General features: G+C 39.3%; 1 protein-coding gene across 13 annotated transcripts in view; it reads right to left on the bottom strand.

Moving 5' to 3' along the window:
- The window catches only part of LOC129761847 (sex determination protein fruitless), a 717,406-nt gene that overhangs the window by 210,403 nt on the left and 480,984 nt on the right, over positions 1-26,019 (bottom strand). For 3 of the 13 annotated variants that reach the window (XM_055759648.1, XM_055759647.1, XM_055759646.1), the window contains exon 1: positions 10,400-10,608. The exons of the other annotated variants lie outside the window; for them this stretch is intronic. The gene's annotated coding sequence lies outside the window, so the exon portion shown is untranslated. Of the gene's footprint in view, positions 1-10,399; positions 10,609-26,019 lie in introns of those variants that run through there. 13 annotated transcript variants of the gene reach the window in all.

Below are 26,019 nucleotides of genomic sequence, written 5' to 3' on the forward strand. Positions count from 1 at the left end.
AAGAATAATCTTCAGAAGCTTTCCTGCTAACTGCACTTGATTGACAAATCACAAAACCAGATGTATTATATGGATATTTTATGGATAGAAAACATTAAAATAAACTCTTTTGCTTGTATGTAATTTTCAATTCCAAGGGGAACTGGCAGATTATTTTCCAGCAACGATTAGATATTTCCACATTTTCCTCGATACTGGAAGCCCACCAGTTGTTAATACTAACTCGATAACCACCTGTTAATAGCACTTGATTGAAAAATATTTGGTCACAGTGTTACATGGATAGAAAACATTAAAATAAACTCTTTCACATGAATGTATTTTTAAATTCCCAGAGGAACTGGCAGATTATTTTCCAGCAATGATTAGATCTTTCCGGAACTTTGTCGATGCTGAATGGCATCCAAACGGAAAGAATTCTGCGCGTGTATGTGTCGATCCTTCGCCGTCCACCTCCTCCAGCACGTTAGGCAACGATGTTGTCTTGTCGATGTCCTCACGAAAAATGAATGCGTCTCACCACCAGAATATTGCTTAAGTATGTTTTTTGTGCGAGATTGAATCGAGAGAAGGTGTGGTTTACGATGGCAATTTGGAAGGAAAACTAGAGGGGAATGAACTCTCTGAGCTCGAAACTTTCGGCGACTGAGCAATAATCGATTGCGTGCGCATACAATATTGGATACGGAAATATCCTACTGATGGGGAAGAATAATCTTCAGAAGCTTTCCTGCTAATTACACTTGGTTGAAAAATTACAAAATCAAATGAATTTGATCGCTGTTACATGGTTAGAACTCTTTCACATGAATGTATTTTTAAATTCCCAGAGGAACTGGCATATTATTTTCCAGAAATGATTAGATCTTTCCGGAACTTTCTCGATACTGAATGGCATCCAAACGGAAAGAATTCCGCGCGTGTATGTGTGGGTGTAGCGATGTCTTCCCGGGGAACCGTTTGTGGCATCACTCTCCTCCTGATGGATTCCCTTCTGGCCTAAGGTGCACAAACAGGCTCTTGGTGACACCGTTCATCCGCGCTTTCATGATAAATGAAGAGCTTCACCACAACAGCGACAACATGCTCCAATCGCTGTTCAATTAGAACCGAGTGGATTTCCGAGCGGCGCTCGCTTATATACCGATTGGTGATTTCAATAGCCTGTTTCGAGAACAATTTTAAGGCTATTGAAACAAGTTTTTGGATCAAAAAATAACAAGTATATAACTCGTAGACATTTTATCTTTCGAATGAAGTGTTTATCATACCATTTCGTTCAGTTGTTCAGGAGCTATTAACGCTCAAAATCTCGGTCTCCGGCGTAACGCTTTCGGTTTCGAAACTTTGATTTTACACCCCGGTATAGAAATGAAAGACGTAGTCCTACGTCAAAACAAATTCGAAAGCACAATCAAAAACAAGTTGAAAAATGCATGGTTCCTGCATGTGAGAACTATCTTAGAATGCTCGGAAGTAAAATTTACGTGATAAGTTTTTGACCTTTTTTTACATTATCATCATTTTCATAATTCGAAAACAAAATACGGATGTCTCACCGATAGTTTACGTTTTGCGTTAGATCGCCTATAACGATTTAACTTCTTGGAATAAAAGAAAATCTGAGGTTGACCGATATATTTGTTTTGGTGGAAAATTTGTAGAAGTTTTCGAACAAACCTAGTCAGGGGAAAAACTAGTTGAATGGAGAGAAAGTTCACACGATAATCGTGCAGTAGGGTGCCAATGAAAATGGTCATCTCGAATTTCAAAAAGTTATCCCATAAAAATTGTTAACCTCGAAAAAACACACTATGCGACATATCAGCTCAATCGGACTTAAGGAAGAGTTGCGCAAAGCGGTCAAAGCTTAAGTTTTTTTAAAAATCGAAAAATCACCCAAGGGGAGAGCAAAGGAAATCGAATCTTGAAAATCTCTATAGTTAAAACAAAATAGTATTAGACAACCAGAGCTCACAAATGCATCTTGAGCAGTCATTTACCTTTAAGACTTCGGAGCTGTTATATATGTGTTGATATCTACTGTAGTTTCATAGTAATCAGAACGATGAAAATTCACGAACACAATTCATATGGAGAGGCAACATTCAGAAGAACTCGGGAACCAGAATGATCGTCCGGCGCCATACCCTTGACTTCCCCTTCATTACAAAACATTGCATTCCTTCTAATATATTTGACTGATAACAAGGACACCGATAACAACCATTCACTCATTGCGGTAGCCATTCCGATTAATTCGTCGACTGAACCCCATAATAATAATCTCTATTCTCCCTTCCCAGTCCCGGAATTATCTGCTGCCTCAAGGCAAAGCAAAAACAAACCAACACACAAAAAATACCCAAATCTACTTTAGAACTTGTTCGCCATTTCTTCTACACTTGTTTACTTTAGTGGGTCAACCAAGATCTGTCTTTTCGCATCTCATGTGCCAATCTCCTTTCTTTTTCCAACCCTCCGCCGCGTTCTCCTTCCTACTGCGACATTAGCTGCTGCTGCTATTGGTTACGGAATGTTCGCATAATCGCTGCCGCTGTTTTTCCTCGCGTTTTTTTCGCTTCTTTCTTCTCCTGCTTCATGGTTCTCCACTCTTCCGCGTGCTGTGCTGCGTCTTCCTTTTTGCTTTTCACAGCTCTCTCTTTCACATACACCGTTCTTGCCGCCACTTCCACGCTTTGGGGAGCGTTCCCCGTTCCCTTGGACTCACCACCGGCCTCGCCGAAAAGGGAATGGCTACAACCAGGAGTTTCGCGCGGGCAAACAGTTCGGCGGCCGAGCGAACGCAAGCACGGGCAGGCCAGGCCAGGACCAGAAGGGAATAGGCGAAATCTGACGATAAAATAAACTTCTTTTCCTGTCCTGCTGCCGTCGCACATCACCGCGCGTAGATTTTTTTTCGCGGCGGCTGCTGCTGCTGTCGCTGCTTCCCCATCTTTGGGTTGTGCGATTTTTTTTTCTTCATCGTTTCATTGCTGCTCTCCTGGCGAGTTGTAAAAGCGCAAAAATCCGTTAGGTTCGAGTGCGAAGAAAACTTGTTTTCGCTTTTTTATGATACTTTTTTTCGCGAACGCGAACGCTAGCAGCGAGTGGCCGCCCAATCCACACCGGGCAGGAGCAACTAGTGATGTCCGGTAATCGTTCGATTCAGCGATTAATTGTCCATAAAAATCGATTATTATTCGAACGATTAATCGATCCAAATTCAGAGGAAAAATACCGGTACGGCCTCTGCGGTTTTGATTGTTTTAGAGATATTGAATTTACAATGTAGTGGCTAGTTCATCCTCGTAAAGTCCTTGGTCTGCATGTTTTTCGTTTGTCATTCTTAGCTTAGTTTCATACACTTTTCAGTTCAGAATGTTCTTTTTAATACTAGTGAAAAATTGAAGGCAAGTGAAATAAAATATCATTCAAAATATCCAAAATAATATCATCGTAAAATACCATTGCTGGGCAGTAAATACTTGCAGTTTTTTTTACTTTTTTCAACCACTTGATTCATTTTCTTCTTTTTTTTTCGTCAGGTTAGCTCAGACGAAAAAAAAGGAAAGGGTAAAAATCGTTGCTTTCTTCGGAATCCTCGCGCTGATCTTCGGAAGAAATATTTTGTTTAATTTGTTATCTGTATTTTTTCTGCGCGTTAGGTGAAAAAAGGCGGTTTTACTTAATATCACATTAGTGTCTGGCTTAGCGAGAAAAAAACATCACAACGATTCAACTTGGAATCGGCCTTTTTTCAGCGTGTTCGCACATTCGTGCGGAACTGTACGATGTATATAATAAATGAGGGGCTTAGAATGCAAAGGTGTAAGTGATTTGATCGATTTCTCTTCATCAACTTTTTCTTTCGTGAATAACTCAGCGCACAAAAACATTCCAATTTGATTTTGCTATAGAAACCGATAATTGAGGTTCTGACATATCGTCCACATTGTCAAATAAGCTGGGAATGTGTTTGCAGTTAAGTTGCATTCTAAGCCCCTCAAATATAAATAATATACAGAATAAAAACCTTCCTGTTTCTAATATTTATATCGATAAAAAATATCTCTTTTACCATTCAAAAATTTGCACTAGAAGAAACAATTTTTCTATAAATTTCGTAATATTCAAAATTTTCCACCAATTTGAAAGAATCGTGTTATCCTACCACATAGAAAATCTGCTAGATACCAAAACGTAACTTTAACTCATACACATATTTCAATTTCAATACTAATTAAAACTGTTTCGGGTACGGATACGAGTTTGTTGTACGATGCATAGCTTGTTTTCATGTTTACAGTTCATGAAGAAATGTTACAGAAATCTCAGAATGAAATCGATGAAAGATCGACCTAGCATCTACAGCTTTGAGGATACTAGTCGAATCAGAACAAACTACGACGCTATTAGCATCGGTGATGCTATCTGATGTCAACTTAATGGCGAGAGCTTCACACGAGAGGATACTAAACTCATTGGGAACTAGTCTTCCATTTCCATCGAATATCCCAATGACTGAAGCGTCATCAGTGACGGATCCATCAGTATAGACAATGTGTTTGTTAGCAAAGTCAGTACGTAGGGCCTCGTTCACCGGCACCTGCACCTTCTGGGGGTTATCCCCAACCCTAACGTGCCATTTTATCCTCCAATCCTAGAAGGGACGGCATCTCAAGCTCTAGAAAAGCAACGATCTAACCGCAGTGGACGAGGCAGTATCTTGCTTGTTAGGGTTTGATATTTTTGTCTGGCCCTTACCAAGTATAGGGTACCAACAGTATAGGTTAGCTTGGCACTCCCACCTAACTAATGCATGAACCATCCTCTGCACACACACCGTCTCAAATGACGGTTCACCTATTTCAACTAGTAGTATCTCGAAATAATTCTCCGCTTTACTTGTGAGAACGAAACTGTACACTAATCTTGGGATTACCCAGCTTTTAAAAATATTTAAAAGGGAATCCCATGGGCCGTTCTTCAGCCTTCCTTTTATTGCTTTTAGAACGTTCAGAACGAATCTTTATCTTGACTATTTTCGCATTAAGCTTGAAATTTAAGTTTCTATCGATCAATACTACGAGGAGTATCCTTCGGAGATGACTTTGCCGTTCATAAATATGGAAGCTCTTTGAGCATGCCTGGCGTGTCGTCTTATCGTTAACACTTTATTTCTCACTGGAAATCATAAACCTTACTTCGTCTGCCCACATCGATATACTCTTAATTGCGCTTTGCAATCGTTTCCTGGATTTCTGCCAGAGGCCTGATAATATTAGCAGTACGTATCGGTTAAGAGGATGACCTTTACTCTATCAGGGATGAAATCGAAAATCGAATTCATCGCTACCAGGAAAAGAGTGACCAATGGGTTTCCCTTGGAAAACTCCGCTTTTAGTCATTTTCTCACTGGAAAGACAATCCCCAAATGCTACTTTGGATGTTCTATCGGTTAGATAGCGAGCAGGGTAGGGCACCATCTTCCCGCAAAACGCCAGTTCGCAAGCGTTGCCAGAATATGGTTCCGCCACAACTGGTCGTGACAGGTACAGATGATAACATGTGAGAGCTTCAAATGTTTATGAAGGGATACTTCAAGTTCTACTAGGTAGCTTTCGACTCCTCTACCAGAGTGGAATACAAACTGCCGTTCACTCAAGAGCTTCTCTCTTTCCGGCACCTCAGTTAGTCTTCTTTTGACCATCTTTTCCATAACTTTTCCCACACAGCTGAGTAGCGTTATGGGTCTATATCCACAGACATTACATGTTTTCTTTTTGAACTTAGGTATAGGTACAACGATCCCAGACTTCCACACACTAGCGATGGTGCCACGCATCCATATGTCATTAAATAATTTCAAAAGCAAGCATTTCGGCAGGTTTGGGAGGTCCTTAAGCATGGGATAGGTTATATCGTTTACACCACATGCCCTACCTTTCACTCTGCTGATCACTGATGGTTCTTTTTTCTTCCCCTCTAAACTCTCATCCTAACAAAACCAAATTGATCATACAGCTATTTTTGCTTTTTATTCAATAATTATTTAATTTTGTTTCAGATTATAATAAGAACGCATCCTGACTTTTCTGCTTCCATCAATCGAAACTCTCCGGAACATGATTTCCCCCATTAACAACAACAAAAACAACAGTCCGGATTTTCACTATTGACACAGGAGCCAACAGCATCAGCTCAGCTTGAATCTTCAGGATAATCAGGAACTTTGGACTTAATAATGCGGAACAAAGTTACACATGATCTGTACTTGTAAAAGTGAGTAGGACTACACCCGATAAGGTTCCTTTGTAAGTGAGAAACATGTGAGTAAGTAGATAAATTATTATCGTAGCGAACACAAGCATTTAGAGCAACTCGTAGTTTTCCTAGAAACGGCATGCGTTAGTATAAATAAAATCACCATACATAAAATGGGGTAAGAGTAGCGCTTTGAACATATTTATTTTGGTTTGCGTGTCGTAATGTTTCGTTGTCAAGTGGAGGCGTTTTAGTGAACCATAGATTTTTGAGCATTGAAAATTGATATGCTCATCCCACTCTACGTTACTTTCAAAAACCATTCCTAAATCATTCACGCAATCTACAAACGAAACACAAACACCATCATTATAAATGCGAGGTGGGGTTGCTGGTACTTTCAGGTTAGATATTAGATATTAGGAGATATTAGGACTTATGTTCAAAAGATTTCTTCGAGACCAGAGTATTAAAATTCGAAGTTAATGATCCATAAACTGACAACTCAGTGTTTCTATCTGTACAAATATAAATCTGAACTCATCAGCAGCAAAAAGGTGTACTAAACAAAAATCGAGCACAGAGGGCAGATCGTTTATAAAAAGCGATAAGAAGAAGGGTCCCAGTACCGATCCTTGAGGAACACCTTATAGAATTGGTGGAAAAGCAGACATGCCATTGTTAAAAATCGCAATGAAACGATGAAAGAAATTCATTCTATCCTCATATGAAGATATCTGTCTTGAAAATCGTTAACAGCAAACTTATAGATCTCAGGTTTGAAATTGCTTGCATTGCTTGCACATTAGTGCGTTTCCATTCACTGGGGAATGAGTTGGTAGGTATTATTGTGTTGAAGAGATGATCAAGCAGCGGTAGCACAACCAGGAATAAAATTTTAAAAAAATAATTGGTATGTTATCTAGGCCTATAGCGTTAGATCTAATTGAAAACACAGTAGTTAAGTTCAGAGTCATCGACCCGTCACGAAGGTCTTAACGTAAACCCGTTGCACAGAAAACGGAGTTTCGTTATCATAAACTGAAAAATTTGATGAAAAGTATTGATTTATTGGTTCAGCAGAATGTCGATTTTTCATCTGAAATTGCTATATTTTTAACATTATTCCATAGTTGTTTGCTTGGTAGATTTAAGTTTAACCTTTGTCTATCATATTCCATTTTTGCATTTGAAACCATTGTGGTGATTCTATTTCTAAGTTGTAAGCAGATTTTTTTGCTTCCAATTTCGATGAGCGATATCTCTATCAATCATTGTTCTTCCTTCGATATCCTGATTAAACCAAGGGGTTCTACAAAACATTTTTAATTTTAATGGATAAAATTGTTCATGAAGCACCGTCAAATGATTGTTGAGAATATTTGTGAGCATATATGCATCATCTATACTATAAAAGTCAGCCCAATTTATACTGTTAACCCTTTCGTTACGAGCGTCTATAGACGACATCCGCGCGTGTGTACGAGCGTCGTTTTTAGACGACATGAATTTCATACTGCTCTTCGATCACACCAGCGCGATGTGCATACTTTGCGGCGCAGTTCTCCGTACAGGGGTAGCACTTCGGCGGAGCACACTGCCGTAATGAAAGGGTTACAAGTTTGCAGGTTTGGTGAGATACTATCGAAATGGAAATAGTCACGATACCAAGAACCTAGCTGTTCTTGTTGGTGGGAAAAATTTCACGAAGCAAAAATAAGGTCATGATTTGAAATTCCTGGCATTTATATTTGACTAAATTTCAATACTGAATAAGGCATATCAGTAAGAAGAAGATCAAATAGTGAAGATCCCGAATGATAAAAATGCGTGGGTTCAGTATTTTTAATGTTATAACTCATTTTTGACACCACATCAACGATGAAGATTTACGACATCTATTTCTAGGATCAGTATTAAAATCACAAAGAAAGTCGAGTCATACTTCATAGCATATTCCTAAAAATGGCAACGGAGCAACTCCGAACAATCAGAATCAGGTGGATTGTAATAGACAACCAACAGTAAAAGATCGTTCCTAAGAAAAACTTCAACAATCAAACATTCAGTTTTGGAGCCAGGTCCCATTCGGCTCAGTATAGTCTAATTTAGGAATTATGCGACAGGATAATTCTTTTCGGAAATAAATACATACTCCGCCACCATGCCTTTCGATTTCTGATTCATTTGAATATATCTATCTTAATCATAAAGTCAGTGACGTTGTTGTTAAGCCATATTTCGGAAAAGCATGCAATATAAACTTTGCTCCCCGCAAATGTCTTTTTCAGTTCCACAAATTTGACAAACGGCCGTGCACATAGGCTTTGAACATTGATATGACAAATATTAAGCTTCCCATTCACCAACACATGGTTAACCCATTACTGCCCAGGTATAGGTTATGTTTACTTTGCGACTTTTGCGGGAAATTCGAACTTTGCAAGCTTCAATGGACAACAAAACAACAAAAATGACACTGACACAAAAAAAACCCTTAAATTGTCATGTGGTATCATTTAAAACGCGCTTAACGCTTTAGTTTAATCAAAAACAGTTTTTCAAAAACGGTCATTTTTGCGTATTAAATTTCATACGCTGGGCACTAATGGGTTAATCACATCTCGATGTATTAAAACTTGTTCAGACACGTTGTTACTGGGATTAATTATAACGGCTAAAAAATTCTAGCAAATCAGTAAGGTTATTTCTCTCAGTGTGGGGATCAATCAACAATTTGATTATTTTGAGGCGATTAATCGTATCGAATAACACAACACAGGAACAGCTGAAAAATATTCGATTAGCTGATGAACGATTAAACTCAAAAATCGGACATCACTAGGAGCAACTTTGGTGAGTACTCTGAGCGAGTAACAAAAGAATAAAAAGGTGGAAGGTGGAAAAGGAGAAGGGGCGGTAGAAAAAGGCAGGTGATTAGCGAACGCGAACTAACCCCAAACGATCGAAAGGCTAAATAAAAAATGAAACATGTACCAACACACTTGTTACGAGTTCTGCCCTTGTGGTCATCAGCGCATTACAACGGGATGGAATATATACACACAACGCACGATTTGATCCTTGTTCGGTACTGTTTTGGCACTTATTATTATTAACTGGCGTTCACTACGAGAGATTCACTAAGGTTCGGGTTCTGATGAGGTAGATAATTATCGGTTTTTTTTCTTCTTTCTACTACTTGCACTAATTCAGCTGAAAGCTCACTTAATCCTAAGTCCCTGAGAGAGGTAGAGTTGTATTTGCTTTTGCGTGGGTAGCCTTGGACAGTTCAAAGCACTATGAAGGGCTCCCCCTAAAAAAAAACGGAGCGCGCAAAACAATCATCCGCGAGACGCGCAACGCAAACTAAAACTGTTCGAGAGCGATCAAGTAAGAGTGCCGATTTTGCACACAAGGGTCCAACCTCGTTAAAACGGCCGCACGAGATATTTCGCACACTAAATACAACACAGACTCGATCACATAGGAGGTTTGCCCCACGCAGGAGCTAGACACACATTTTGGATGTTTTTTTCCGCCGCGTTGAGCCGCTCTGGGTATAGTATACATATCTAAGACACAAAATCGCATATCGTCCCTTCCCGCTTACTCCAACACGGGGCCGCTTGCAAGAGCTGGAGGAGAGCTGCAGTGCCCTCTGTGTCGCCGCGAAGAACAAGATAAGGAAGATGAGGAGCTCTGCTATTTTTTTTTCTCAACTTCGTATTCTTGACAAGACTCGAGATTAGTCGCGAAATGTGGCGCGCGCGAGAGGGAGAGGGAACGAGATGTGAGATGGGTTGATGCCAAAAATTTTGTAAACGTTACTCCGGTCCACTCCGCCACAAGCACACACAACCGTAATGTAACCCCATCCATGCACGAATTGTCACTTTGCGCAAACACCGTCAAATATGCGCGAGTACACACGTGATCGTCCATTAGGTATACTAAGCACTGTTTATTTATTTGTTTCTTCTCGTGGAGGGACAGTGTACTTCACGGTTCACAGAACTCTAACCTTGGAGGGTCGCAAGTTTAAAAAATCATTGGCCACCAGTATTCCCCTGCTACGGTCCCTTTGGATCCACATAGGAAAAAAAACCCCTAAAATACACATAACACTCACTTTACACTGCCGGCGAATGTTTAGAACAATATTCGTATCGAAACCGCCAAAATGTTGCACTGATCCCGTGTTATTATGTTTATTCTGCGCGCACCGGTTGTGTCGATCTTTCATCGATATAATTGTTTTGGTTGCACGTTAATTTTTTTTTCTTAAATTTCCTTTCGCTTGTTGCCCTCGGACTTCTCCCGTGCCGGACCCGCGGACGTTCTGCTCGGGACTGATTCCGTCGGTTCTCGCAGCGCAGTCAGATTGGGTCCCACTCTCGGTGCTCTGGAGGAGATTTTTGCCACGGGCAGGGTTAGCCGGTGTATTTTGTTATGTGCCTTGCCCGTTTTGGTTTTTTTTCTTGTGCTTGCTTCTTTCCGATCCGATTGATGATGATCGCAGCAGATTTCATGCTCACGCTCTCCGCCGTTCGCAGATTTTCTCTCAACCACGCCGCCGCCGCCGCCGCGCATAAACCCCGCTCTCACACCCGCCACCAGTTATGCTTATTGAGGAATCATATACATTTTTTTTTCGCGAAACCTTGTTCCACCTACCCGCGCGCGCCACCACTCTCTTTGGCTGAAGGCTGCGCGCGGCGAGCGGCGGCTGTGTTTGTGTGGGGCGGCTATCATTCCTCTCCGAGAGTTCCATAGCCGCGCTCGTTTCTGTTGCTGCTGCGGCTGATTCTCGCGCACCGCTCAACCCGTTGTTATTTCTTCTGTGGGGCGCGCACGCGTGTGCGAATTTGACCAACTTTGCGAAAAGAAAACAACAAAAAAAAATTGGCGCTGCAGCGAACGCGGAAGAAACGAGAGGCGCAGATAGCAAAATGATAACGATAAGTGTTCGGAGTAGAGACGCTCTTGATGGATGGCGGGGATGGCCAAAATGAACGTAAACGATACCAGCAGCAAACGTAACGATTTCTCCCATCATTATCAATTCACTCAGCGAAAAAAGGGTAGTGGGAAGCCCCTTTGGAGCTTGATAGCCGGCATGTTTGATGTAGGGACTGTGATTAGATTAGTGTTCCAATTTTTTCAGGTAAAAAGTTAACGCGTCATCGGACATCGCTGGCCCTTAAAGGGGCTGTCCACATACCACGTGGACAACTTTAGAGGGGGCAGGGGTTACGGAAATGTCCACGCTTGTCCACGCTTGTCCACGCTTGTCCACGGTGAGGGGTAAGAGGTATAGACAATATCCACGTGGACACGTTGAATGAATATTTTGAAAAAAAAACTGTTCACATATGTGTTCAAAAATATATCCAAATTTCTGCATTCCACATTTTCAATAAATTCATTCGTATTCATCGACAAAAAGGATTGAGCTGTCTGATAGTGCTGAACATCTATATTTTTCATAAAGTAGAAATTCTTTGCTGTAATGTGTATTCTGAGAATGTATTTTGGAGTGTATCTTTGAGGCAAGCGGAATGAACCATAAACAGCTATCCCCAAAACAGGTCTTCACCTGTAGAAAGTCCTCTTTGTATCTGGTGAGATTCGACCGGAATTCTGCATTATGCATTATAAATTCCAGCAAGTTCAAGTACGCAACTAAACGAACCGAAATCAGCGATTTATAATTAGTCAATATGATAGGTAAGCTGTTCCACCAGAATTATGCCAAATCCCATGTTTCTTTGACAGCCTGAAAAAAATTCTTGGAGTTTGACTGGGATGTGGTACTCGGTGGAGTACCTATTTGGCCCGTACTCACCAGATATTGCATCTTCAGATGCCGTTGGAAAAAAGGGCACGAATTTCGAGTCATGGAATGGCACAAAAAATATCCTGCACGGTTTTTTGACGAGAAAACAAAAGGTCTGTGGATTTGTGGAGAGAAAAAACGGTGCATATATTTTTCAAGAAGTTAAAACCACTCATGTTTTTGAATTTTTCAGCGATCAGGAAAAGCTCGGTTGAGACAAAGTGTTAACATTAACTATCTTCGTAAATTTTATAAAGGAGTGATAATGTTAAATGAGAAGTAACATCTGGTTCTAAAGTTATGAAACACCGATACTTTGTATTTTTTTGAAGGTTTACAAAACAATGAAGGTTACAAAATTTTGTTTTATAAACGAAAATAGTCATTGTATATCATTTTATCATTTGGACCGATATCTTTCGCATCTCTGAAAGCTAAAAAAAAGAGTGGTTCTATAGTTATGAAACGAAGTGTAGAATCGTAGAACCCTACATATCCCAAAACTTACGAAGTTGTACAGAACGATCATTGGTAGATTTTTGTAGTGCAGATTGATGATTGACGAGGATAGATTTTTTTAAAAGTTAAGTGAACAGCATCAACTATTGGGGACGGATTATTTTTAGCGTTTATAAGATTGGCTATTTGAATTTAATTGTTCTATTTATGCGCGAAATATTAGAAAAACAAAACCGCCAGTGTTTCATAACTATAGAACCAGATATAAAAGTGAGGAGTAGAACGAATTATTTCGTTATCATTTGTTGCTGTTTTTTGTGTTAAAACCAACGCGATTAATGGGTAATTGGCCTCCAGATAACAAAATCCGGACGGTTTTTAGGGACTAGGGGCTTCCAAGATCAAAACCCATTCGAGAACTTGTGATGAATAATTTTATGAAGGGCAGATGTAGCTAAAAAGCGGTATCGATATTTGAACGGACATTGAACTAAGAATGAGTTACGGATTAGAAACTGGTTGTATTTCATGCAAAATTGATTTAAATTTTGGAAAGAAGTGATAGTTTTCCATATAGTTCTTTATTTATGAATCACCGAATTTTTTTTGTTTTTTTTAAATTTTTAGCGCCTGAACAAAACAATAAAGTTCAAATGGCCTGTCTTACAAATGTTATTATATCCTACACTACATACTCCATTTCAGTCGGAAGCTTAAAGAACATTCCAGCTTTAAAACTGAAACAGCTCAACCAGCTTTCGTTGATTTATGACAGAAAATGTCCGAGACTAGATTCACTAGTGATGTTTCTAACTAAACAGTGATACAAATAACTTCACGGGCAATGGTAGGCAATAAGCCAAAAATTTATTACAAACCGCTATTACTAATGAAGCTAACATTTTTATCAAATAAAAACAGAGAATAGAAAATAAAAACGAATTTAAAATAGAATTTATACGCAACACAATTTTAACCCCGAATTTTGTTTCCAAGAAGACCAAGGACAACAGAGGCAGGGGTGTAGAAAATGTCCACGCTTGTCCACGGAGGGGGAGGGGGTGTCTAAAATCAAGATTTTTCTGTCCACGTGGTATATGGACAGCCCCAAATATGCTTATTAAATCGTGAAGTGGCAGTGGTAATTTTTTTAAAATTACAGCAAAAATTCAAATTATCAACTACTTTCTCTGTATTGTCATTTGCATATAATGCATTTTCGAGCAAATTATCGACCGTTTATGGAATTAGACTACGTTTTGAAAAGGGCCAAAAACAGTTCCTTGAATTTTTACAGGTATTTCTGATAAAAAAAAACTATAAGACACAAATTGTTGGTTAAAAGGGAATGTAGGAATTTGTTGAAATTTTCATTAAAAATATATATAGGTTAAATGATCTTGGTTTGTCCGATTTGGGGTGTTTTACGCAACTAGTAAATGCAATTCGATTTTTCTTCATGAAAATCACATATAATCGATACGAGTTTGGGTTTGTTGAAAAGCCCCAAGTCTAGTTGCTATTACTACCATAAGGAGTTGAAGCTATTCAAATTTTTATGTTTTTCAAAGATTTTCCTCAAAGAGGAATTATGATCATGGTTTGACCACCTCTGATCATAGTTTGACCAAAAAATGATCATGGAAATCACAATTTTTGAATGAAAACATTCGAATTCTCAAGTAGATGCGCACTTATCATTGCTTGAATTTACTGTCATTGTTGCGACAGCAATGAAAGGCAACGCACTGATTTTTGTAACGAGTTTTTATTTACTGTTTCAAACTGCAAGTTAGTTAAGCATTAGTTTTAGATTAGCTTTATAATTTCGTTTGCTTACATTTTCAGTGGCCCCTACAATAGGTTGGCCTCTCAATTCACCGTCGAACTTCAGGTTTGTGTAGGTCCTAAGGAGTGTGTAGGTTCAATAGTACAATTAAGCTCTAGATTAAGCTATTGATTTAAGTAATTTAACCTCTCTAGTAAGTAGGTTTAGAACTAGATAATGGAAGCAAAGTGGATCTTGTAAAATCGTTTTATTTTAAGAAGTTCGGCTTTGTTTACCTAAAATGATTTTTTCACCTATTCCAATGCTTGAGAAATATAATTTCCTTCGAAGCTTCGTGTAGTATTTATATGGAGTTCATAAATAGCGGAAAAAATCATTAATTTATCATTCGAGCAGATCAAAATAACGTTTCCCACCACTCGAACATTACTGTGAAACAATGTTTGAGGATTTTTTCCTCTAGAACCTCTATGAAATATGCTTTTATTTGGATAAAACTTAAAAAATCTCGTATTCATTGCTCAACAATAAAAAAAAACTCAGCCTGCGAATGACGGATCCCTATGGTAGAATGTCCGAAAAAGCATTTGAAACCATTGAGAAACAGAGCAGAGGGTCCAAAGCCCCTAAGGAGGACGGTTGTAATAGTTATTATACATGGCCATAGCGTATAGAAAGATAACTCTCCCCCTTCGAGATTGAAATTCGATATAGATGGATAACAGAATATATCGCCTGTCCGATTGGTTTTAGAGTTTTTCCGGTTATCTTTTCAGGTTTCCCAAAGATAACTCTCCGCCGTCGCGAATGGAGTTTTATAAAGTGTATACGCTATGGATAACATAAGATATCGCTTGGATGATTGATTTTAGATGAGTTCTATCGGTTACCTGATTTAAAAAGAAGCTATAAATAATAGAATATACCTCAAGTCCAAATAATTGTACTGGGTTTCCTTTTCAGGTTACCTAAAGCTAATCTTTGCCGCATGACACAAGAGATTTTCGGATTTTCATTTCGTTAATTGGTAGAATGGTGTAAACCGATGTAAACGATTACCATGGTTAAATGCACCTAAAACAGTTAAAGCCTAAAAAAGATTTTAGGCTTTAACTGTTTGACTGGATCGAGGAAAAAACTGGAAGAATCCAGTTAAACTGGAACATTGGCAACGCTGATTGCAGCTGACAGTTTATCGTTCAAGCGGTGGAACCGGTGGAGACAGGGTGGCCAGCTCGACGGTACCGTTGTCAACAGTCATCATATTGATCCATTCATAATTTAGGGTTTCTTCAGAATATTGCCTTTTCTTGGGCATCTCAAAAGTGTTCACCTCAACGCACACAACATAGAGAAACTTTGTTTCTGCTATGCGCGAAGGACACAATAAACAAATTGCAGCGCGCCAAACGGTGCAATAACAATACAACAATAAAAAAAATTCGCAAAATAATTTTTGTTTTATTAAATTCAAATTAATTTTTATTAAAACCGTATTTTTCGAATTCACAAAAAATAAATGTACAGTACATACGATACATCGAGAAATGGGCCCTTCAAGGAGAAAGTTTTTCTGACATCAGCTGTTTTCCTTTTTTTTAACTAGAAGTAGTCCTTATTTTTTTATTAATCTGTTTATTTTTACAGGCTCAGTTACATAAGTTTAAACGAGCCATACTCTTAACTATATTTCTACTAGCATATATTACCATGTTTCCTTAATTCTACGTTTAATAAAATAGGAAACCGATTACTCGCGGTCGACTCGAGTTTAGAAGGGTGACACATTTTCATTAGGAAAAGGATGGGATGTAAGGAGATGTGTGTTCACACTCATACTCACACTCACACTCACACTCACATTCACACTCACATTCACATTCACATTCACATTCACATTCACATTCACATTCACATTCACATTCACATTCACATTCACATTCACATTCACATTCACATTCACATTCACATTCACATTCACATTCACATTCACATTCACATTCACATTCACATTCACATTCACATTCACATTCACATTCACATTCACATTCACATTCACATTCACATTCACATTCACATTCACATTCACATTCACATTCACATTCACATTCACATTCACATTCACATTCACATTCACATTCACATTCACATTCACATTCACATTCACATTCACATTCACATTCACATTCACATTCACATTCACATTCACATTCACATTCACATTCACATTCACATTCACATTCACATTCACATTCACATTCACATTCACATTCACATTCACATTCACATTCACATTCACATTCACATTCACATTCACATTCACATTCACATTCACATTCACATTCACATTCACATTCACATTCACATTCACATTCACATTCACATTCACATTCACATTCACATTCACATTCACATTCACATTCACACTGATCACTACCGTAATCACTACCGTTGGGGTCCTGGATTATATTCCACTTGCGTCGTCGCTCAGGAAGGAGTGAGCACATGTCAACAAGTTGCTTGCGGCTAACCGCAGCTCTCGGAGGCCAATACAAGCTGACAATACAGAGGTCTTTGACAAGCAACAGCTTCGATCCCTCCAATAGGTGGAAGGTCAATTCGAAAAAATGAGTGGCACTTATTGATCCTCAATAGCCTTCGTATCTGTCATCATGATCTAAGCGAATAATATTAAAATCGTGGAAAGAGATATCATCTTGCGAAGAAAGCCAAGTTTCGGACAGAGCAAAAACATCACAATTGATCTTATGAATTAAAAATTTGAATGTATCCAATTTGATCGCTCGGCACAGCTGAAACGATGTGATAGGGATATAGTGGCAAAACATTAGATAATGTTAAAATATGGACTTTTATCAAAGACGTCAACATTCTATCCCTCAAAGTTTATGAATTACATTGCATTTTCACATGGAGACTCCTGAAAAACTAATGTGAATTAAAAAAGAAAAAGTTTGCAGAACATGTAGGGTAAGTCAGGGAAAACCCGACACTGTGGGTATTTTGTGTGTCAATATCAGGTGATATTCACCACAAGTAACGCCAGTTACTAATCTCGCGCCAATGAGCATTTCCGGAGGCCGTCATGCATAAAATGTACATGACCCAACAGGGGTCAATCAGCATCGAGAAACGGAGCCATTAGGACGTTTTTTCTAGAAGCCCAAACTTTGACCACAACTGTACCAGGTTGTACCAGGAACATCACGGGCTGAAGATTGTGTGCCAGTGAAATAAAAAAGAGTAGTATACTGAAGATTGTGCCAACTAATAATAAAACCGTACTGAAGGTTGTACCAGTTATCCGAGTATCAAAGCTGCAAATTTTTTTTCAATCGTTTTTTACGCATATATTTTTCGTTTTTTAAATATAAAAGAAGAATTTAATTTTTGATACATCCCCTTAAAGTCATTAAATACATTTCTCATGTAAAAGATCCGAATTCATTCAGGACGTGATAGAGAATAATATTTGATGAAAAAAAATCCTTCTGCGCATATGTTCGAATTTTAACAATAACATAGTTTTTTTTTATCCCATTTATTTATTTATCAGGCTGATTAGCATTTTATCTGTAACAGAGCCGGGTTTTTATCGTGTACATGTACATATAATAATGTTTCTATAAATTGTAAATTACACAGTAGTAGAGTAGCCATTTAGGCGTTAGGTTTTCTGTTCCATTACAATATGGTAAATTACACTGTAGTAGCCATTTAGGCGTAAGGGTATTCTATCTGTTCTTCCATTGTTCAGCAACCCGGACAGCGGAGACAGTTGAAATCGATCATTGTTGGATTATTTATAGAACAGCAGCCCGATGTTTCTTGCAGAGCAGAGCAGTTGTATGGATGAATCGATCTTTGTTCCACCGTGGATCGATCTCCATAGTTGATGATGGTTGCGTGGACGTAGTGATTCTATAACAACACAAAGATGGTCAATTGAGGGCCCTGAATTTGAACTCACGATCGATCGCTTATTAAGCGAACGCGGAACCAAGTGGCTACGAAGACCCCCTATTATATATAACAGAGTTATAGACTATTATTTTGTTTCGGACTCTGTTTCTTCAAACTGGCTCTACATTAAAAAGTACGCTACAGAAGACGATTCTGTTGCTTTTATTTAAAAGACTAGCTGACTCGGCAAACTTCGTCCCGGCAAACTTTTTGTTATCAATACCTTTAAACATTCACGTTTTCTTACTATGAGCAAATTCATGTAAGGGGGTCTTCGTAGCCACTTGGTTACGCGTTCGCTTACCAAGCGATCGATCGTGAGTTCAAACTCAGGGCCCTCAATTGACCATCTTTGTGTTGTTATAGAATAACTACGTCCACGCAATCATCATCAGCGATGGAAATCGATCCACGGTGGAACAAAGATCGATTCATCCATACAGCTGCTCTGCTCTGCAAGAAACATCGGGCTGCTGTTCTATAAATAACCCAACAATGATCAATATCAACTGTCTCCGCTGTCCGGTCTGCTGAACAATGGAAGAACAGAAAGAATACCCTTACGCCTAGAATGGCTACTACTGTGTAATTTACAGTAATGTAATGGAACAGAAAACTTAACGCCTAAATGGCTACTACTAACTACTGTGTAATTCACAATTTATGGAAACATAAACATATGTACATGTACACGATTAAACCCGGCTCTGTTACTGCTAAATGCTAATGAGCCTAATAAATAAATAAATGAGATAAAAAAAAATCATGTTCATTGATTGATTCTATTCGTCTCCGTTGAATTTACTTTTTACTATAAAATTCCTAGTGTTTCTAACAAAACTCATCATTATAATATCAAATTATTTTCAGACACAATTATCGTTCAAGATTTTTCATCCACTTGTAAATAACATGTTTCTCCGTTGCATGGAATAAATGTTTTATATAGAAAATATGATAGAATAAAGGCAGCCCTAAATCGGACAATTCCTTCCTCGAGTTCTGCTCTAATCAAAACATCTGGCGATCTTTTTTTTTGTATAGATAGAAGAAGATATTGGAGTGCGTTTCATCACATTAAAATCCATTTCCAGTTTCGAACAAAGATCAATTTCGCTAGCGCAAACATCAAATGGACTAACAGCACTTGTCACTATGTAATTCCAGAACATTTTCCTTCAGAGTTTCGAAGCTCAATGTTCATCAATGCGGATTGTTAACTTGTTTAACTTTAAGCGCTAGATAGCAGCATTAAACATTCTCTGCTAGCGTGTTGAGCAGTACAGTTCGTGAAAAAGTGAAAGTTGAGATAAAGTTGAATTTTAGTCCGTGTTGGAAGTTGACGTATCTTTTAACCCTACTATGGGTAAATCGCGCTCCAGTTTATCCGGGAAGTGATCCCGATCGATCAACGATGCCGATTTGGTAAACCCTCCCGCCGACCCGTCAGCAAAAAGGGTGCTGGCCAACAACCGTTTTGCCGTTTTGGACAAAGGTGCTGAGCCGAATAAACTAGAAAAAAAGGAGAAACTCCCGCCGTTTTTCGTGAAAGGTTTCCCTGATGGATTTCGGGAAAAAATCATATTCTTCATAGCGAAAGGATTGAAGTGTATCATCCGTTACTGCTCTGAGGGGTACAAGTTTATGGTTCCTTCTAGGAACCATTACAACGCCGTCAAAGAAATCCTAAAACAACAGGGCTGTGAATATTACAGCCACGACATTGAAGCTGACAAACCTTTCAAGGTAGTGCTGCGTGGACTCCCTGACATGGATGTGGAGATTCTGTTGGAGGAGCTTAAGCAAAATGGTCTCAAGCCGGTCCAGATATATAAAATGAAGCGACATGACACATCCCGTACATATAGAGATCAACTATATTTGGTCCATCTAGAAAAATATTCAACATCACTGAAGGATCTGCAGACCATTCGGGTGCTCTCGCACACTTCGATTCAGTGGGACCGCTACAAGCTGGTTCACCGGGAGGTTACACAGTGTAGGAAATGCTACAAATTCGGGCATGGAGCTGAGCGCTGTATCCAGTGTGGCAAAACCCATGATGCATGTGATCTAATCGAAACCGCTGATCCCGTCTGCGTAAACTGTGGAGCCGCACACAAAGCCACCAGCAAAGCATGTCCAAAACGTGCCGAATACGCCGAGATCCGGAAAAGAGCAGCTGTCAGTCATCAACGTGGTCGAAATCGCACCATGCGTCCACCAGACTTTTCGGAATTCAACTTCCCATCGCTCCCTTCACAGCCAGTGGTTCCTAACCTGGCTCCTCTTCCTCTGAATCATCGAGTCCGTAGCAATGGTGCTGCATCTTTGGTAACCAACCAAGCTGGCTCCAGCAGTACTGCATCTCAGCAGCAGGACTCCTCTTCTCCTCCGGGCTTCTGGGGAAACCAGCACGGTCCCATCTCGCCTAACCAGTCAACGGAAGGTATGTCGCAGATCATCGTCCATCTAACAACGCTCGTTACCGACATGTTATCACCGACCTGTCCTCTGACCATCTACCAGTAGTGTTCTCACTGGATGATGCAATCGATCAGGGCCACTTGTATCGACGACGAAACTATCACCTTGCGAACTGGCCCTAACTACAGCGGTTTGTAGAGGACCGTATAAGCGAAAATCCTGTGCTGATAACTACAGATGACATTGAAGTTGTGCTGTACAGCGGTTCATTCCGGCGACTCCGATATTACGTAAGTTTTCCAATCTTGACGACGAAACCAAACAAATGATTTCCCTCAGGAATTGCATTAGACGACAGTTTCAAAGAACCCAGAACATAGGAAAGAAGATTCTTTATAAACAATTGAATAAAATTATTGCCGCCAGGGTGGAAAATTTAAAAAATAAACAGTTTTCGAGAGATATTGGAAAGCTACCAAATTATTCCAGGCCCTTCTGGCGACTGTCAAAAGTGCTCAAAAATAAACCTAAGCCCATCCCGCCTCTTCGGGTAATGAACGAGATTCATATCACACCTGTTGAGAAGGCGAATTGCATATCACACCATTTAATGGCTTCGCACAATTTGGGTGGGGATATTGTCAGTCCGTTGGAGGACGAAGTTTTTGAGAGCATCATTCAGCTTGCTGCAGAACCTATCGAGTTACAAAATAGCTGCAAAATAACAGTGGATGAGCTGGTAAACGCCATCAAATCAACTAGCAACATGAAGGCACCAGGCTTCGACGGTCTATTCAACATCGTTCTTAAAAACTTGGGGCCGAAATCGTACACCTTCTTGGCGAGCACCTTCAACCGTTGCCTAGAGCTCGGTTACTTCCCCATCGCTTGGAAACGATCCAAGGTAGTACCGATACTGAAGCCGGGTAAGGATCCCACCAACCCGTCAAGCTATCGTCCGATTAGCTTGCTCTCGTCGCTCAGCAAGCTCTTTGAGAAACTGATATGCACTAGACTCCTAGAACACATCGAATCGAACAACATCATCCTTGAGGTACAATTTGGCTTCCGCCGAGGTCACTTCACGGTGGATCAGCTCAAACGAATCACGAACTTAAACGGGCCAAATCAACCTCGAAGACAACGGCTATGGTATGTTTAGACATAGAGAAGGCGTTCGATAACGTTTGGCATGACGGGTTGGTGCACAAACTTCGCAGATTCCACTTTCCTACCTACCTGGTGAAAATAATCTCGGATTATCTGGTCGTCCCAAGTGTGTACAGGCAGTGCACTCTCCGAGTCGTATGCAGTTCCTGCTGGAGTTCCCCAAGGTAGCATCCTGGGCCCGTTACTCTATAATTTATACACATCAGACATCCCGCTTCTGCCGCACGGTGGAACACTCTCGCTGTTTGCTGATGATTCAGCAATCAGTTATCAAGGACGAGTCATGCGGCCGCTTGTGTCAAAACTCCAGATCGGTCTGGACGCCTACATCGATTATCTCACCGATTGGAAAATTTGCGTGAACGCGGGCAAAACCCAAACTATCATATTCCCACACCGCAACACATTTCGGCTCAGACCCACATCAAACATCACGGTTTCGAATACACAAATCGAGTGGTCTAGCGAAGTTCGCTATCTGGGTTTGGTCCTAGACAACAAACTCCTTTTTCGTTCTCATATAGAAGACCGCATAAATAAAGGCATCGTAATGCTGAAGCGTCTATACCCGATCATTAATCGCAGAACGAAAGCGTCCACTGTCAACAAACTGACTGTTTACAGACAGGTTGTTGAGCCTATGCTGGAGTATGGGTCCCCGGTATGGCACGAATGCGCTCGAACACATCATAAGAAGCTACAAGTTTTGCAGAATAAATACTTAAAGATGATTTTCAACCTACCAACACGCACCCCGACAGCTCAAGTTCATCGGCTGGCAAATCTTGACCTGATCGATACCAGACTGCTTTCGCTCGCTAATCGGCATCAAACTAGGGCTCAAATTTCAGAGCACGAACAAATTAGAAACCTTTACCCATAATTTTTGTATTTAGTAGGTTTAGATAGGTTGAAGGTAGTTAGGTAGTTAACGAATTATTAATTTAAAAAAAAAACAGTGCAAAATGCTCAGAATGTATATATGGAAAAGCAAACAAAAAAGAAAAGAAAAAGTCAGTACTTGACTCTGTTAAATGGTAAAATGAAGACTGAAAAACAATATGTTGATCACTTATTCTGTAAAAATTGATATTTTATAACAAGTAATAGAAATAAATTGAATTTGAATTAGGAATTATCAGCATTAAACATAAATCGAATATAAGATCAAAACGAATTGAAGTGTTTTCAGATCCAAAGTATGCTCATGAGCACACTTGATAATTACGAAGTAAATACTTGATAAATGCTGTTTTATTCATACGAAATCAGCTAAACATCCATTCTCGAAAAGTAAATACTTAGGTGTTACTTTTATTCATACCAAGCGTAGCAAAAACTCAATCTCACTGCTCGAATGCTCGATTGAAGTAAAGTAAAGCTGAATTTTGTTTTTATTCACATGGCCTAATAATTCGACGTTCATCCCATTATTGTCCTTTTTCGTTCAAACTAAATACGTATAACCTAATGAATTTCGCAAGTCACTAAAACAAGCGAATATCAGAACTACATTGGAATAATTAGCATACTTTTATAATCTCGCAATGCAAATCTTTCCATACATCTCTAAGCGATGGTACTGTTCCACACAGGAAAAACCCTCGGAATTTTGTTACCTTAAATCGATTCAATAAATTTGTTCACCGTTTAGCGCTCCAACTTAGGCATCGCTTAGCGATGACATGCTGCGATTTGTTCCAATTCATCAAAACTCATTAGCAACCATTAGCCGGGTTTGGTGTACCGCAAATTAACACATTTGTCTTTGAAACCCACCGAATGGTAATGGTCGGAAGCAGTCTCGCCTTACAAACCGTGTTATCGCCGCTAGTTAAACTTTTTATGCCACAACGCTGCTGTGAACTGCCGTAGCGAAAGATACGGATACAACTTGTTATTCTTCTCGATTTTATGGTCGACCCATCAATATTTATTCAAAACCACCGGGTATTCCGTTAGCGTGCGAAATTCCTTTCACTGGGGGTCGACTAAGTGCTGCTGGAGCAGTGGTTGTAAAACACGAGCAACACGAGAACATATTATCAGCGATTGCAATTTGGCAGAAAAGCCACCAAAATTAAACCATAACCAACATTAGCTTGCCAAGAGTGGGAGAATCACATTTAATTGTTCCCCCCCGTTTTTTATTCCATCGTAGCGAAAACCATTTGACGGCTCGTAAATCTACGCAAAAAGCGAACCAAAGGGGGCCGGTTCGGGAGATGAAACCATAATCTAGAAATTAAGCATGAATGAATGAATGTGTTGGCGGCGTGAAAATTTTTTTTTCCTTCGCAAACTAGGCAAATGGGAAGCCCACATCTTATTTCAGCCAAACTCTTCGAGGGCTACCGGTAATTGAGGGGCAGTTGTAAATCAGCCAAAAAATTTCAAATTGGAAGAAAGGTGTCTAATTAGAGCTTGGTACTAATCTAGTTAATTAACTTGTTCACTGCGGCTTGCCAAGAAGCCGGCTGTGGCTGTGAACTGCAGGAATATGAGAAATGAGACAACCTGTCGGCGATATGATCGAGTGAATGTGATGCCGATGCTGCGAAACTCGGCGCAGTCGTGGATTTTCTTCTTTGATGATGAGCCACTTCCAGGCCGTGCAATTGGACGAAATTGTTATTGTTTATCCGTTCCGGGATCGGTGTCCGACCGGCGTTGTCACGTACAAATGATGGAAAAACGCCAGAAGACGGTCTCCGCATTTGAGGCACTATGATATGATGAATATATGCTAGCGAACTTATCGGATGAAACATAACAGTATCCGTTGTCATTACTCACGGTTATTTGCTGCCTGTGCTCACAATTAATTATTTGAATTATTCTGATAATTTTTCTCTCTACATACACGATTGAATCATTTGCTCGTAACGTATAATATATTTTTACATACCGGAAATATGATCACAAGGTAGCGATAATACTGAATGAAATTAAAGGTGAATGACAATGTAAGGTCATTTTATTTGTAAACTAGCTGATCCGACGAACTTCGTCCCGCCCAAAAAAGATTTTTTGATTTGAATACTTTCAAACATCCTCGTTTTCTTACTAAGTGAACGTTAGTGAGTCCAATAACTGAACTCTTCATTGACCCTTTACAATTTTCTTTTACTATAAATTGTCTAGTACAAAAATTCTTCCTTATACTATAAAATTATTTTCAGACACAATTCTCGTTCAAGATTCTTCAAGTATTTGGAAATAACATGTTTCTCCGTTGCATGGAATACATGTTTGATACAGAGAATATTACAAAATAAAGACAGCTCAAATCGGACCATTCCTTCCTTGGGATAGGGCACACCAACACATTTGGCCTTCCATTTTTGTTTATATAGATAGAAGATATAGGAATGCGTTATCCCGTCTGAAAATCCTTTTCCACTTTCGAACAAAAATCAATTTCGTTAGCCCCAACATCAAAGGGACTAACAACCCTTAGCTAATTGTAGAACATATGGGAATTCAATGAAAATCCATTTCCACTCACGAACAAAGATCAATTTCGGTAGCGCAAATATCGAAAGGACTAACAACGCTTATTATGATGTAATTTTCGAACATATGGAAATTCAATTTTCCGAATTTTCCGACCTTCCTTCAGAGTTTTCCGAAAAATTTTCGGTTTTTCTCTCCACTATATTGATCTACGGGAAGAGACGAATACAACAAAATAAAGAAGGTTAAAATCGAACCATCCCTTCTTCGGGTTTTCCGCTTACCAACAGATTTTGCCTTACATTTTTATTTATATAGATAAAGTTTGTAGATTCACAACTTGTGCGAAAAGTTCTGTGGATTTTAAAATGAATCAAATTTCTTAACAAATACGCTATAAGGACTTCGAAATTGTTTCATTTAATTTTCTTGGTATAACTTTAGATATTATATCAGAGTGAGACGAGATTCGAAAATTCACGCCTAAATAAAAATTGTTCATGGCCCTGAATGGAAACTTCTTGTGAATAACGAATTGCATTGCAACTTTTGAGGGAGACTAGAAATAAGTATTCAAAAAATCGAAAAATCAGTGCGTTCTGAAGCTAAAAAATTATAGGGGGCTGTA

The sequence above is a fragment of the Toxorhynchites rutilus genome, chromosome 1, assembly GCF_029784135.1.
Source record: "Toxorhynchites rutilus septentrionalis strain SRP chromosome 1, ASM2978413v1, whole genome shotgun sequence".
NCBI classification, from domain to species: domain Eukaryota; kingdom Metazoa; phylum Arthropoda; class Insecta; order Diptera; family Culicidae; genus Toxorhynchites; species Toxorhynchites rutilus.